Genomic DNA, 16,143 nt, shown 5'->3' on the forward strand with positions numbered 1-16,143 from the left:
GAACACCAAATTCTGTGGTATGTGTTATATCCACACCTTTCATTCATCATTTTAGGAGATGGTCTCAAAAATGAGGCAGATCCAAAGGTTTAAGGTGACTAATCAGTGCAGATTGAAGGTCTACTATTGAAAACTTCTTAAAGTCTATATAAGTTTTGTATGAGGATGATATTTGTTTTTTTCCCTTTACCTAAGCTGTGTAGTCTTATTAACAGGTTGGATGGTAAATAAACATTATGGTGATCCCTAAGAAGGTTGCACCGGTGGGTGTCATTATCCCACTGCCTTTTGTGGTGTGGTCCACTAGAGGATTGGATCTGCTTCATTTTTTATCCCAACGTTAAAATGATCATAAAAAATTAGATGAACGGTGTAGATATAACATATACATTATGGTGGGTGTATATTAGTGACGTCAAGGCACAACCCACAGTTTACCACGCGAACTTCCCATGACGGAAAGCTAGGTGGGGCCCACCATGATGTTTGATCTATCCTGTCCATCTGTTTTTGAAGATCATGTTAGAACTTGGGCTAAAAATAAATAGGATCCAAAAGTAAAGTGAGCTGTAGGATAGAAAGCAGTGAGGATTGAACGTCCACGGTTGAAACATTCTTGGGCGCCCTAAATAAGTTTCGGATCTGGCTACAATTTTTAGCATTTTGGTTCATCCAGTAGGAATTAACTTATGAATGGCATGGATGGCATGCAAACATCACGTTGGACTCCAGCTAAATTTCAACGGTGTGCATTTTCTTGCCCACTCCATCCTCAATAAAATCAGGGTGGGCCCCACCTAGCTTGCCGTTGAGGAAGTGCCTGCAAAGGGTTTGGCCGGCGGACGCGGATTACGTACTACCCACGCCCGTCTCCAGCTGGGAACGGGCAGCAGCTTTGAGTGGCCACCCTAATGTATGGGTCTAATCCACACCGTCCATCCATTTTTTCCTATATTTTAGGGCATAAGACCAAAAATAAGGCAGATCCAAGGCTCAAATAGAATACACAATGGGGATTAAACTCTTACCGTTGAAAACTTATTGTGGCCATAGAAGTTTTGGATGGAACTGATATTTGCGTTTATCTTCATCCAGATTTATATAAGTTTATGAATAGGTTGGATGGCAAATAAACATCACTGTGAGCCCTAGAAAAGTTTCAACAGTGAGAATCATTACCACCGCTGCTTCCTGTGGTGTGGTCCACGTGAGCCTTGGATCTGCCTCATTTTTGGGCTCATCCCCAAAATAATACGAAAACAATAGATAGACGGTGTGGATAAGACCGATACATCACGGTGGCCACTCAAAGTTGCTGCCCGTTCACAGCCGGAGATGGTCGGGGTTGGACGCAATCATCGTCCGGCGGCGGCAATCCACTCCGTTTTTCCGCCGAGTATCTCTGCCAGTGCACGGGAAACGGATTGCCTACTCCCCTGCCACTAGCTAATGGTTAGTGTTCCATGCTCTGTGGACCCCAAAATGATGTATGTGTCTCATCCATGCCGTACATTCATTTTTCCAAATAATTTTATGGTATTAACCCAAAACTGAGATAGATCAAAATCTCAAGTGGGCTACACAGTGTTGATTGAAATCTCACCATTAAAAACTTCTCGGTGCTACAAAAGTTTTGTATCAAGCTGATATTTGTTTTTCTGCCTTCATCCAGATCTGTATGACCTAATCTACAGGTTGAAGGTCAAATAAACATTGCAATGAACTTAGCAAGGTTTTTAATGGTAGATGTTCAATTATTACTGTTTTCCCATGGTGTGGTCCACCTGAGATTTTGCTCTACTTCCTTTATAATATAAATTATTAAAATGACGTGTAAAAGTGGATAGACAGGGTGGGTAAAACATATAGATCATAGTGGGGCCCATATCACCGACTACTAGCCACCTGGCTAGTTGCAGCCTCACTAGACAAACCGCGTTCCAAAGCACGGCCCACCAGTCAAATCTCACAGCGTCACCACACAACTGCTGACCTAAGTGAGGGCCCCACTACTTAATCTACATCCGTTGGGGGTCCGTTATTATCCACGACCCCATCTGCTCGTGACGTTGATAGCATTAATAAAAACATGACACGCCTCAAAATTTTGAGGTCACCCATTTAGGTGGGCCACACGTGTTTGGCTGCTAGTAGGTACGTGCTACTGACAGTGCCATGTGAGCCCCCACTGTTATATGTGTTTTATCCACGCGGTCTATATGATTTTAGATATCATTTCAAGCTTATGTGAAAAAAATAAGACTAATCCAAATATCAAGTGGATCACACCATAAAGAAAACAGTGGTCTACCGTTAAAAACTTCTTAGGCCCACTGTAATGTTTATTTTCCATCTAACCTATTGGCTAGTAAGCGGAAAGCCGGGTGGGTTGAGTTGGGTTGGGTCAACCAACGCAGTCTAAGTTAAAAATTCTCAACGTAAGCCCAACCCAAACAGGGTCGGTCCAGTTGATGCATGCTAATATTTTCATTATTACAGTAGTCTATTATTAAATTATAATTTATAAATAACTTATATATTGATCGGTTGAGGTTGGGTTGGGTAACCCAAGTTTCATCTAATTGATGATGTTTGTATAGCCCAAGGCCGAGGCCAATCTCAATACATCTTGCCCAAGCCCAACACAATGTTGTGCCCGTCACAAGTCCACCGGTTGAACCTGCCATACGTTCAACCCTATTGATTAGGTCACATGGACGTGGATGAATTATGGAAAACATAAATATCAGCTTCATCTAAAACTTTGTGACACCCAATAAGTTTTTAATGGTCCGCGTTCAAACACCATTGTTTCCTATGGTGTGGTCCAAATGACATTTGGATGTGTCCTATTTTTGGGATCATGCCTTAAACACAGACGATCCTAACTCAATTTTAATTTATAAGTAACTTATATATCAATGGGTTCAAATTAAATCAGGTAACCCAAGTTTTATCAAATTGGTGTTTGTATGGCCCAAGCCTGCGGATATCAAACCCAATACATCTGCCAAGCCCAACCCAATGCTATGCCGGTCCGGGGTAAGACGGGTTGAACCCGCCGAACTTTCAGCCCTATCGATTATGTCACACAGACCTGGATGAATTATGGGAAACATCCAAAACAGTGGTCCCCAAGATGTTTTTAATGGTTGGCATTCAGTCACCACCGTTTCCTGTGGTGTGGTCCAAATGATATATAGATGTGCCTAATTTTTGAGATCATGCATTAAAATAATATGGAAAAATGGATGGATGGCATGGATAAAATACATACATCATGGTGGGCCATAAATCACTAATAAATTTATGCCACGTCACCTTCAGTAACCTTGAAGCCTTTCCCTGTTTTTGCAAGCGCATATTTCTTCTGGCCGATGGATTGCTTCACTTGTGGAGTGGACCTGCCTCGCACACGTGGTTCTACCACACGTGGCAAACCCGTGTTTCAATCTCTCTGTCGTCTGGGGTCGTGGACGGTCATCGATGTCCGACAATGAAAGTAACAAGAGGTGTGAATTATTTTGTCCTCGACCAAATAGATACACGCGGGTTTTTGGCCGGTACAGGTCAGCCGCACGTGCCCGATAAGAATAGACGGTTGAAAATGACGATTCCTTGATCATGGAGGTGATAAAGATCTTCCAATCCAAGATTTTATGGCAAAATCCATCCAGAATCAAGCCCAAAAGTTCAATGGTCCAGATCATTGATCCATGGACCCCACCAGTCCAACTGAAAGACCGAGTAATCGGTGCATTTCATTGGGCCACGTAGCTACGTGATGTAATAACTCCGTGGGGCCAACCGTAATGTATGCGTTTCATCCACACCGTTCATCTGTTTTTACAGCTCATTATACCGTAAGATGCGAAACATGAGGTAAATCGAAAGCTCAAATGCATCACACCACAGGAAAAAATGGGATAATGATGCCCACCGTTGAAACCTATCTATGGCCCACAGTAATGTTTATTTGCCATCCATATCATCTTGATCCAAAACTTCCCAAAACTTCTGTCGCCGCGAAGAAGTTTTCAACTGGTGTGGTCCACTTGAACATTATCTATGTTTCAATTTTAAGATCATGCCCTAAAATGAGATTTCAAAACGGATGGACGGCGTTGATAAAATATATAAATTACAGTGGACCCCATAGAGTCCTTTGGATTCACCGCCCAATCCCCATCCATTATACGACAGCAACAAAAACATAAGACGAAACGTCGCACGCGCGATTACCATTCGGCCGGCTGCAAAAGAGCGTGCGTTTGTCATAAGTTAGTGCGCGCGGGCCTCTTCGGAGCGCAAGTGGAGGCTTCGAGGGCCACTGAGGGGCCACCGTGATGTATGAACTTTATTCACACCGTCCATATATTTTTTCATATTATTTTAGAATATTATCCCAAAAATAAAGAATATCCAAGTCTCAAATGGGCCACAAGGTGGGGCTTAAATTACTACCGTTGAAAAATTATTAAGGGCCACGTAAGTTTTAGATCAAGTTGATATCTGTTTTTTCACTTCATCGAGGTGTATATGACCATATCAAGGGCTTGGATGGAAAATAAACGACAAAGCGGGCCCTAATGAGGTTTCAATGGTGGGCGTCCTTAGCACCGCTGCTTCCTATGGTGTGGTCCACTTGAAAGTTTTATCTGTATGATTTTTAGCTTAATATTGTAGAATAATATTAAAATCTGGATGGACGGTTTGGATAAGAGTAATACGTCACAGGGGGCCCTCAGTGGCCCTCGGAGCCTCCGCCTGTTCAGAGCCCCGAACAGGCAGGGGTAGTACATAATCCGCGCCCCAAGTTAGTAGTAGGCTGCGGGAGGTGGCACATCGCCGTCCGTGCACATGTCATTCATGCAACCAACTCAGACCGTCCAAATCGTGGGCCCCAGTATGGATGGACATTATCCAAACTTCCAAAGATTGCATTGATTTGGACGACTGATATCATCTTAATCGCCAATTGATGGCCTCACACGTGGAAGAATGGCGCACGAATATTATATTGTAGCCGCTCATGGAACAATCTCTGCTATTTACATTCCACACAAGAATTAGGCCACCCATATCACCAGGTGGGCCACATGCGTACATTCAACATGGACCGTTGGTTGATTTCTAAATACCAAGTCATATCGTTAGCATCCCATCCCCATCGTTCCCCATTGAAAGATCTAGCATCGTAACATGTACTTATTCAAGGGCATACGATCTAGACCGCCACTATGGATTGCAAGCTTCCTCACCATTCGTCTGATATACTATATAGATCATCACTATAGCATGTAATCCAGGGAAGTAGTTTGCATACAGTACCCAAGTCACTACTGGTTGGTGCTTTGTGGGGCCCACCATGATGTATGTGTTTTATCCATGCCATCCATCCATTTTGCCAGCTCATTTCAGGGCATGAGCCCAAAGGTGAGGCAGATCCAAATATCAGGTGGACCACACCACAGAAACAGTGGTGATTGTAGTAATTGAAATGAGAAATATTAATGAGTACCGACATAGGGCATCAAAAAAGGGAATGGAGAGGTAAGCCTTAATTAGGGTCAGTCTACTTCCAAGGGAGACGGAAGTTTAATCTTCCAAAGAGAGCTTTTCTCTCAAACCTCTCCACGACCTTATCTCACAAATGGATTGCAGGCTCACCAACACTGTCGAGAGGCCCAAAGAGAAGGCGAGAACGGAACAAGTGATGCCAGAAATCACTACCAGACAAGAGACTCTAGACAAAGGCAGATGAACACCAAACATCTCGCTCTTACCCACATTGATTTTGACCCCGAAACCACCTCAAAATACCTTACAAATTTCCTAAGATTATTAATCATGGTTCCATCAGCATCATAGAAAATAAGTGCCTCACCTGCAAATTGGAGGTGGGTGAGTCGATGGGAAAATTAGGAATTTCAAAGCCTTGAAATAAGCTCACTGCCTTGCCTGACCTGTCACCAACACACGATTGAGAGCATCCGAAACCATAACAAACAAGAACAAAGGGGTCCCCCTGCGGAAGACCTCTCGATTTCTATTATGAGGACGGATATTTTAGCTGAGGAGATGCAAAACTATAAGCCAACCTCTCCATTCAAATCACACCCTATTCTCCTTAGGATGTAATCCAAGAAAGATCAGTCGACATGATCATTAGCCTTCTCCAAATCTAATTTACATAAAACTCTTAATTTTTTAAGTCAAAACATTAGTGGGGATAAGGACACTATCAAGAATCCCCTATAGGGTAAGAGAGAAGGTTTCCTAATGTTTCCCCAGACTACCAATATATGTTTCCATATCCCTAGTCATCAATACATATTGCTACTGTGAATACTGGATTCTAGTACCATACATTCAAAGCAACTAATTGCATCACCCTTTCAAAGAAATTGGTCTCTCCTCCAATTAATGTCTATGACACGGCTACGTCTATTAGATCCTTTTCCCCAACTCAATAATCAACTATTTGACCATAATAAATCATAAAATACAATCAATCATCAGGCACCAACAAGAAAGGCCCAGTTAACAATCGATCATAACCATCAGATTCAGATTTTCCAAGTTCCACAATTCAAGGGTAATTCTTGTATGGTTTGACACAATACAAGTGTAACTGAAGACAAGTCTCTCCAAACTGGTTCACAGGATCCTAGACGTTCGTAAGGCAGTTCCTGAGATGAAATCTCCTTATCTAGAAAATCTTGCTGGTAGATTTATCAGGTGGGTTACACACGTGTGAAGAAATATACAACTTTAAAAAAAAAAAAAACACACAACTATTGGTCTCCATTCAACGTGCATGCATGCATTGCTCACCTGACAAATGGGCCTATCTGATTCTTAGGATAGAAAGCATGCTCTTCAGAGACCACCCCATGGAAACATGCAAAGTGGGGTCCACCCTATGAATGCCATGGATCTGCATGCTTGCATCAAGTCAACTTAGCCAGAGTTCAAGGAAAATATTTAATAGTTAAATGTCAGCTTCAACAAGAATCCTTATTAGCCCCAATAATTGAGCTAATTAAACATAAAATATTTTATAATATCAATAAAAACATGTTAACAAATATTTTGAAAATAAAAATGTAAAATTTCAAAAATATAGCCATGTTAACAAATCATTTTAGGTGATGAGCCCAAAAATGAGGCAGATCGAATGATCAAGTGGAAAACATCATAGGAAACATCGGGGATTTAATTCCTACCATTGGTGAGGGTAGTGCCAATGCCCGACATATCCCCTTATAAGCCCGTCTATCTCTAGCTATATCCCGGTGAGGGTAGTACCCAACCCATGCCTGACACCAAACTTGGTGAGCCCAAGATGGCGCTATTTCATTGGGTCATGTATCCTTGTCGGAAAAGAGTGGAGTATGTATTCAACCTAGCAATCTTTTGAAAGTTGTTGGACCCCTCTGACAAAGATCTGCAGGCCAATGAAATAGCACCAAGTAGGGGACTCTGGACCAATCATATCTCTCCATGTAAGGCCTCCACCTAGCTTAGTGTTTCTCTTGCACTTACCCAATCTGATTCCGATATATGGGTGACATCCAATCAGTCCAATAGGGTTGTTTCGTCATGGAAATGATATTAACCTAAAAGCCCACTAAGTGCGACAAGCCATGGAAAAAAGAAAAGGGACAAACATTCAAAATTATTTAATGGCCCATCCGATGTTTTGATCAGCCTGATTTTCTAGGTGCCTTTTTTTTTTTTAACTCTTTAAAATAAAATTAATTAATTTTTAAAATGACTAGTTTATATTGTGCGGATGTGATACACATACCACATTGGGAGTCCACACCCTAATATTCTTGCGTGATTTTCTCATCCAAAAGTTTGTATATGAGATTTCATAGAACATGATTATTACTATTTGTGACGTTATGTTTTGTAATATTTGCTCAGAACTATTTGATTTGACATGGTTGGAAATTGAGAGAGAGAGAGAGAGAGAGAGAGAGAGAGACATTTTAAATTTTCATTGTTCTTTTGGTTGCACCTTATATTTATGATATTTGGTTCAACCAAACGCGACCTTAAAAACAAGTTACCTAAGATTAAGTTGCAATGTCACATTTAACCTATGTTGGGGGTGGCTATTGTTTTAAGAAAATTGACTCAGTAACTTACATTAGAGCCGCTTGTAACTCATCATATTTTCATGGGCCTACTGACGAAGATAGAATATTGTAGTTTGTACCTAAAAATATTGTGAATCAAAAGATTTTTGGCCTTGATGAACTTGGCTAACTTTTTCTAATGTTTGTTAGAAATCATGATGCAATTAGTGCCAGAAGAAGTTCAAGAGGCCATTGTTAGAATATTGTGAGGTGAGGTCCACACTTTCACACGTGTGAGCTTTCCTTGGTTTTAAAAAACTTAAAAGAGTTCTAAGAAATCTCAAATCAACTTCAAATTTGTGGCTAGTTTGCACCATGCATTTAAGTTTATTTGAGAGGATTTTGTCTCAAATTCATCATTTGGCTTCTCGTATTTAGAGATAAATCAAATTGAAGGTATCTAAAATACATACTTTAAATGTGTTTTGAAATTTTATATTTTTTTAAAGATTGGATGAGTGTAATCCGAGTAAAATGTTTTTTTTTTTTTTTCTTTTTCAAGTGGCATGCTGGGATATGCTAAAACAATCAAATCATTAGTTGCAATACTACAATTGCATCAATTGAATAATCCTAACTATCCAAATGTTGGTCATTTAAATGGATAGTTAAAAATCATTAATGATTCATTCGTTTGTAATCCTTATGTTTATGAATGACCTAAGGCTCAAAATTTCTTCATTTTGACTAAAGTCAATATAATCATTCCGTCAAAAATCACATATGTATACTAATTTAGGATATTAAAGCTAATTATTTTAATAAAATTCATATCTTGTGAATATACTAAAGAATTTCAATGTATTCCAAAACACAAGCTCCCAAGGGTAAGGTTTGAATTGCAATGCATTCCAATTACAAACTTGGAGTGCTTTATAATACCATTTTCTATATATATATATATATATATATATATATATATATATATATATATATATATATATATATATATATATATATATAATCATGCCTTAAACATAGACGTTCCGAACTCAATTATAATTTATAAGTAACTTATATATCCATCAGTTCAGGTTAAATTGGGTAACCTAAGTTTGATCATTTGCTGAAGCCCAACCTATAAGGTTGTGCCGGTCACGAGTAGGGCGGTTGAACCCACCAGACTTTCAGCCCAATTGATTAGGTCACACAGACTTGGATGAATTATGAGAAACGTAAATATAACTTCATCCAAAACTATGGCCCCCAAGAAGTTTTTAATGGTTGGCGTTCAATCACCACTGTTTTCTGTAGTGTGGTCCAAATGACATTTGGATGTGCCTAATTTTGGGGATCATGCGTTAAAATAATATGGAAAAATGGATGGATGGCATGAATAAAATACATACATCGTGGTGGGCCATAAAGCACAAATAAATTTATGCCACGTCACTTCATTAACCTTGAAGCCTTTCCCTGTTTTTGCAAACGCACATTTCTTCTCTGGCCGATGGATTGCTTCACTTTTGGAGTGGACCTGCCATGCTTCTCGACTTACCTGATGAACCATTGGTTCTACCACACGTGGCAAACCCCTGTTTCAATCTCTGTCGTGTGGGGTCGTGGACGGTTCTCGATGGCCGACAATGAAAGTGACAAGAGGTATGAATTATTTTGTCCTCGACCAAATAGATACACGCGGGTTTTTGGCCGGTACAGGTAAGCCGCACGTGCCCGAGAAGAATAGACGGTTGAAAATGCCGATTCCTTGATCATGGGGGTGTCAAAGATCTTCCAATCTGAGATTTTATGGCATAATCCATCCAGGATCAGGCCCAAAAGTTCAATGGTCCAGATCATTGGTCAATGGACCCCACCAGTCCAACTGAAAGCCCGAGTATTCGGTGCATTTCATTGGGTGGTGTATCCAACACCACGAAGCTACGTGGTGTAATGACTATGTGCAGCTAACCGTAATCTATGTGTTTCATCCACACCGTTCATCCGTTTTTTTCGGCTCATTTTACGGCAAGATGCAAAAAATGAGGTAAATCAAAAGCTCAGATGTATCACACTACAGGAAACAATGGGATAACGATGCCGACCGTTGAAACCTATCTAGGGCCCATAGTAATGTTTATTTGCCATCGATATCATCTTGATCCAAAACTTCTGTTGCCGCGAAGAAGTTTTCAACGGTAACGATTCCATCCCCATTGTTTCCTCTGGTGTGGTCCACTTGAACATTGGCTATGTTTCAATTTTAAGATCATGTCCTAAAATGAGATTTCAAAACGGATTGACGGCATGGATAAAATACATACATTACGGTGGATCCCACGGAGTCCTTTGATTTGGCCGATTTCACCCGTTAAATTTGGACGACTGACATCGTCTTAACCGTCAATTGATGGCCTCACACGTGGAAGAATGTCACACGAATATTATATTGTAGCCGTTCATGGAACAATCTCTGCGAAAATGAGCTGGCAAAATGGACGGACGGCATGGATAATCACACATACATCAAGTGGGCCCCATTATCCTGACAAGCAGTGGTGGAGTCAACATGCGACCCGCGTACCCAGATTCTGGATCCCGCTCTTTTTCTTTTTTTTTCTTTCACTTTCAAAATAAAAATAAAAAAACATCTTGGTCTGTTACATCTGATTAACGGTCAAGATGAAAGATGCATATCGTTGGCATCCCATACACATCGTTCCCCATTGAAAAAGATCCAGCACCGTAACATGTACTTCCTCACAGCACATGTACCCCTGAAACCACCTCAAAATACCTCACAATTTTCTTAAGGGCCCCTTTGGCCGGGTGGATTGGAAAGGATTGAATGATATTAGGGTGGTTGGCATGGATTTCAAGGTAATGATGGTGTTGTCAGTGGATTGTCTTAAGATCCATGGGATTGCTATATCCCAGGATTGTTATATCGCCCGGCCAATCCTGGGATTAGACCTTCCCATCCCTTCCAATCCCTCGAACCAAACACGTCCCAGGCAAATTTGAACGGATTAGGGTGGATTGGATGGGATTTAAAGGTAATGATGGTGTTGTCAGCGGATTGTCTTAAGATCCATGGGATTGCTATATCCCGGGATCAGATCGCCAGTCTGTTTGGCACGCCCGGCCAATCCCAGGATTTAACTTGCAAGCTCTTCCAATACCATCCAATCCCTTCCAATCCGCCCGGCCACACAGGGCCGTAAGATTATCAATCATGGTTCCATCAGCATCATAGAAAATAAGTGTCTCACCTGCAAATTGGAGCTAGGTGAGTCGATGGGAAAATTAGGAATTTCAAAGCCTTGAAATAAGCTCACTGTCTTGCCTGACCTGTAACCAACACACGATTGAGAGCATTCGAAACCATAACAAACAAGAACAAGGATAAGGGATCCCCTGCCGAAGACCTCTCGATTTTCATTATGCGGACGGATATTTTAGCTGAAGAGATGCAAAACTATAAGCCAACCTCTCCATTCAAATCACACCCTATTCTCATTAGGATGTAATCCAAGAAAGATCAGTTGACATGATCATTAGCTTTCTCCAAATCTAATTTACATAAAACTCTTAATTTTTCAAGTAGAAACATTCGTGGGCGATGAGGACACTATCAAGAATCTACTGGCCTACGATGAAAGCCCTCTGAAAGGGCAAGATAACTTTAGACAGAATGCCCTTCAATCTCTGGTTAACAGTTTGGCAACTATTTTATAGGAGCTACAAATAAGTCTGGTGGGTTCAAAGTCCTTCTGGCTGACAGAACCATTAAATCTTAGGGATGAGAGCTACGAAAGTGCTACCCATTTCAGACGGGATTCAGCCAGGGTACAGAATTTCTTCAATGAAGCTCAATAAATCAGGCTTGATTAATTCCCAAAAAAATCTAAAAGAAGGCCAGGGGAAACATGTCAAGGCTCGGGTCCATATCTATCCAAGATTGAACACAGTATCCTTCACTTCATCCTCCAAAAGAGGTGGTTGAGAGAGGTTGCCTCCTCAGTAGAGATGCATACTATCAAACTCCCAACTTATCCAGGATCGGCCAAATACAGTCTTCCTTAGGGAGCAAGTTACAATAAAAATCCAATATAGCGTAAAAGGAGGTTTCCTAATGTTTCCCCCAAACTACCAATATATGTTTCCATATCCTTAGTCATCAATACATATTGCAACTGTGAATATTGGATTCTAGTCTCATACATCCAAAGCAACTAATTGCATCACCAGTCCAAAGCAATTGGTCTCTCCTCCAATGCCTATGACACGGCTATGTCTATTAGATCCTTTTTCCCAACTCAATAATCAACTATTTGATCATAATAAATCATAAAATACAATCAATCATCTGGCACCAACAAGAAGGGCTCAGTTAACAATAGATCATAAACATCATATTCAGATTTTCCAAGTTCCACAATTCATGGGTGATTCTTGTGACGTTTGACTCAATATGAGTGTACCTAAAAACAAGTCTCTCCAAACTGGTTCACAGGATCCTAGACGTTCATAAGGCAGTTCCTGAGATGAAATCTCCTAATCTAGAAAATCTTGCTGGTAGATTTATCAGGTGGGTCACACGCGTGTGAAGACATTTACGGCCTAGAGAAAACACAACCATTTGTTACATTCAACGTGCATGCATGCATTGCTCACCTGACAAATGGGCCTATCTGATTCTTAGGATAGAAAGCATGCTCTTCAGAGACCACCCCATGGAAACATGCAAAGTGGGGTCCACCCTATGAATGTCATGGATCCACATGCTTGCATCAAGTCAACTTAGCCAGAATTCAAGGCAAATATTTAATAGGTATATGTCAACTTGAACAAGAATCCTTTTGGCCCCAATAATTGAGTTAATTAAACATAAAAATATTTTATAATATCAATAAAAAAAACATGTTAACAAATATTTTGAAAATAAAAATGAAAAATGTAAAAAATATAGCCATGTTCCTGTACGTGAGACTACTGGTGCATAGACACCTGTATCTGAGCAAGGATGTAAAGTCCAAAGCAGACCAACCCTACAATCCTGAAAATCAGATCCATGGCCTTCAAATAGGCAGTAAAAAGCGAGGACGGCAGAAGTTGGTTGAGGTGATTATTAGGAATGTCAGGTTGGAGGACCAATCACATGGCCTATATCTCTAATATATAATTATTATTAATAAAAAATGATTTAATATGAGATGAAATCATTTTTAGAGTGACAACCAAACAGGGCCAATTTAGGAATTGCTTAATTTTCTGTTTATCATTAACTACATCAATTGTGTTGATAATATGTGTAACCTAGAACTAATGGAACCACTGAGTTAGCTACTCACTCCCGCCTGGGACGGTGTTTTAAAACACCAACCAGGCATATTGTTGATCATGCAAGCTCTATCAAGGTCTCCGGCGGGTAAGCTTAAATCGGCTTGCACCGCCACCATTATGTTCTGGAAGATTTGGAATAAACTGGGAACTTTACACTCTAACCATCTTGGGTATATATATTGTGGCTTGTATAATCCTCATTAGGGTGAACACTACTTTTCAATTGTACTTTGACTATTTGTCATATATTTATTAAAATTTTGTTATTTCTGTCTCGTTTTAGTTCCGATAAGTTGAATTGCGCAACTCTGATTATTCGTGTGCGGACTTAATGTGAATTAGAATGAAGACGCATGTGTATTTTATTAAGTTAACACCTGGGAACTTGGGACAAGAGTCTATGTACTCGGGTGCCAATTTTCGGGGCGTTACAGCAGGGTGTCTCAGTGTACTATCATCATGAACGCGTTTCTCCTTATGCCACCTTATATCTTCAGCCGTCTTGCGAGACGTAAACAATCTTTGTAATTTGGGTTTCAATGGGAAGTACCTTAACACCTTTTGCGGGATTTTCTTACGCTTGGCTTTGTCATACTTCTACCTATACTCTCCGCATTCTGGACACTCTTCAACATTTTCATGCTCTTTCCAATACAATACATAATCATTTATACATGCATGTATCGGGATGTAACTAAGGCCCAAGTATCGCATCAAGGATTTTGCCTCGTAATGAGACTTAGGCAATATCTCACTGTCTGGTAATGCTTCTTTCAACAAGTTAAGTAACATGTCGAACGATTTGTTACTCCAACGATTTATTATCTTCAAATGAAGTAACTTTGTAAGAAAATTTAAGTTGGAGAAGTTCTCACACCCTGAATAAAGTGGACGTTGCGCATCCCTCAACAACCTACTAAAATTTTTTGATTCGACATCACCCATATGAGCAATATCTTGGCTACTACTTGTCGCTACAAAATCAGTATCCGCAATTATTTCCCTGAACACATCCCCTATGATATTTTGCATTTCGTCAATGTCTTCATCCTCGTCATCTGGCACAATTGGGTTAACAAGGACTTCAGTGGCCTCAACTCTTTAATGGATATCTTCACCATGATGAATCCACCAAGTGTAACCCTAGTCAATCCTAACTATGAACAAATCATCTTCTACTTTATCTAAAGTCTTATGAATCATGTTCTTACATTTTCGACATGAACACCTAATCATATTTCCTGAATCTGCTCAATTTCGCGCAAACTCCATGAACTCTTGAACCCCTTGTTTATACTCTGGACCAAACATGTTCTTAGCTCGCATCCAACTCTTATTCATCTCTACAATGAAAAGATTAGAGTCAGTTTACGGAAATATGTTTAAGATTAGGTTATGGTTATAGGTTTAGGATTAGGTGCAGGTTTAGTTTAGGGATTTGAGAATAGGTTTAGGTTTAGGTTATAGGTTTAGGTTTAGGTGTAGGTTATAGGTTATATGTTATAGGTTTAAGTTAAGGTTATAGGTTTAGGTTATAGGTTTAGGAATTCGGGTTTGGGTTATAGGTTTAGGTTATAAGTTTAGGTTATAGGTTATAAGTTTAGGTTATAGGTTATATGTTATAGGTTTAGGTTATAGGTTATAGGTTATAGGCTTAGTAGGTTTATGTTTAGATTAAGGTTCTAGGCTATAGGTTATAGGTTTAGGTTTAGATTAAGGTTATAGGTTATAGGTTATAGGTTTAGGTTATAAGTTATAGGTTATAGGTTTAGGTTATAGGTTTAGGTTTAGGTGTAGGTTATAGGTTTAGGTTTAGGTTACAGGTTTAGGAATTCGGGTTCGGGTTATAGGTTTAAGTTATAAGTTTAGGTTTAGGTTATAGGTTATTGGTTTAGGTTATAGGTTTTATTTTAGGTTAAGGTTTAGGAATTCGGGTTCGGGTTATAGGTTTACGTTTAGGTTATAGGTCTAGGTTCTAAGTTATAGGTTTAGGTTTAGGTTATAAGTTTAGGGATTTGAGAATAGGTTTAAATTTAAGTTAAGGTTTAGGTTTAGGAATTCGGGTTCGGGTTCGGGTTAGGGTTATAGGTTTGGGTTTAGGTGTAGGTTTAAGTTAAGTGAATTAAGTTTAGGTTTAGGTTTAGGTTTAGGTTTAGGTTATAGGTTTAGGTTTAGGTTATAGGTTTAGGAATTTGAGAATAGGTTTAGGTTTAGGAATTCGGATTTGGGTTCGGGTTTGGGGTTATAGGTTATAGGTTATAGGTTTAGGATATACTTTATAGGTTTAGGGGTTTAAGAGTAGGTTTAGGTTTAGGTTTAGGAATTCGGGTTCGGGTTAGGGTTATAGGTTTAGGTTTAGGTGTAGGTTTAAGTTAAGTGAATTAAGTTTAGGTTTAGGTTAAGGTTTAGGTTTAGGTTAGAGGTTTAGGTTTAGGGTTTAGGGATTCGGATTCGAGTTCGAGTTCAGGATCGGGTTTAGGTTTGGGTTTTCAAGTTTAGGTTTAGGTTTAGGTTAGGGAGTTGAGATTAGGATTAGGTGTAGGTTTAGGTTTAGGGATTTGAGAATAGGTTTAGGTTTAGGTTTAGGAACTTGGGTTCGGGTTCGGGTTCGGGTTAGGGTTATAGGTTTGGGTTTAAGTTTAGGTTATAGGTTTAGGTTAAGGTTTAAGTTATGGCTTTAGGTTTAGGTTATAGGTTTAGGTTTAGG

General features: G+C 39.8%; 1 protein-coding gene across 1 annotated transcript in view; it reads right to left on the minus strand.

The window, feature by feature from the left end:
• Window positions 1-12,936: 12,936 nt before the first annotated feature.
• LOC131249224 (protein EMSY-LIKE 4-like) overlaps window positions 12,937-16,143 on the minus strand; it is a 106,129-nt gene continuing 102,922 nt past the window's right edge. Inside the window, exon 10 of the transcript XR_009172739.1 lies at window positions 12,937-13,149. The gene's annotated coding sequence lies outside the window, so the exon portion shown is untranslated. The remainder of the gene's footprint in view (window positions 13,150-16,143) is intronic.

The sequence above is a fragment of the Magnolia sinica genome, chromosome 6, assembly GCF_029962835.1.
Source record: "Magnolia sinica isolate HGM2019 chromosome 6, MsV1, whole genome shotgun sequence".
NCBI lineage: Eukaryota > Viridiplantae > Streptophyta > Magnoliopsida > Magnoliales > Magnoliaceae > Magnolia > Magnolia sinica.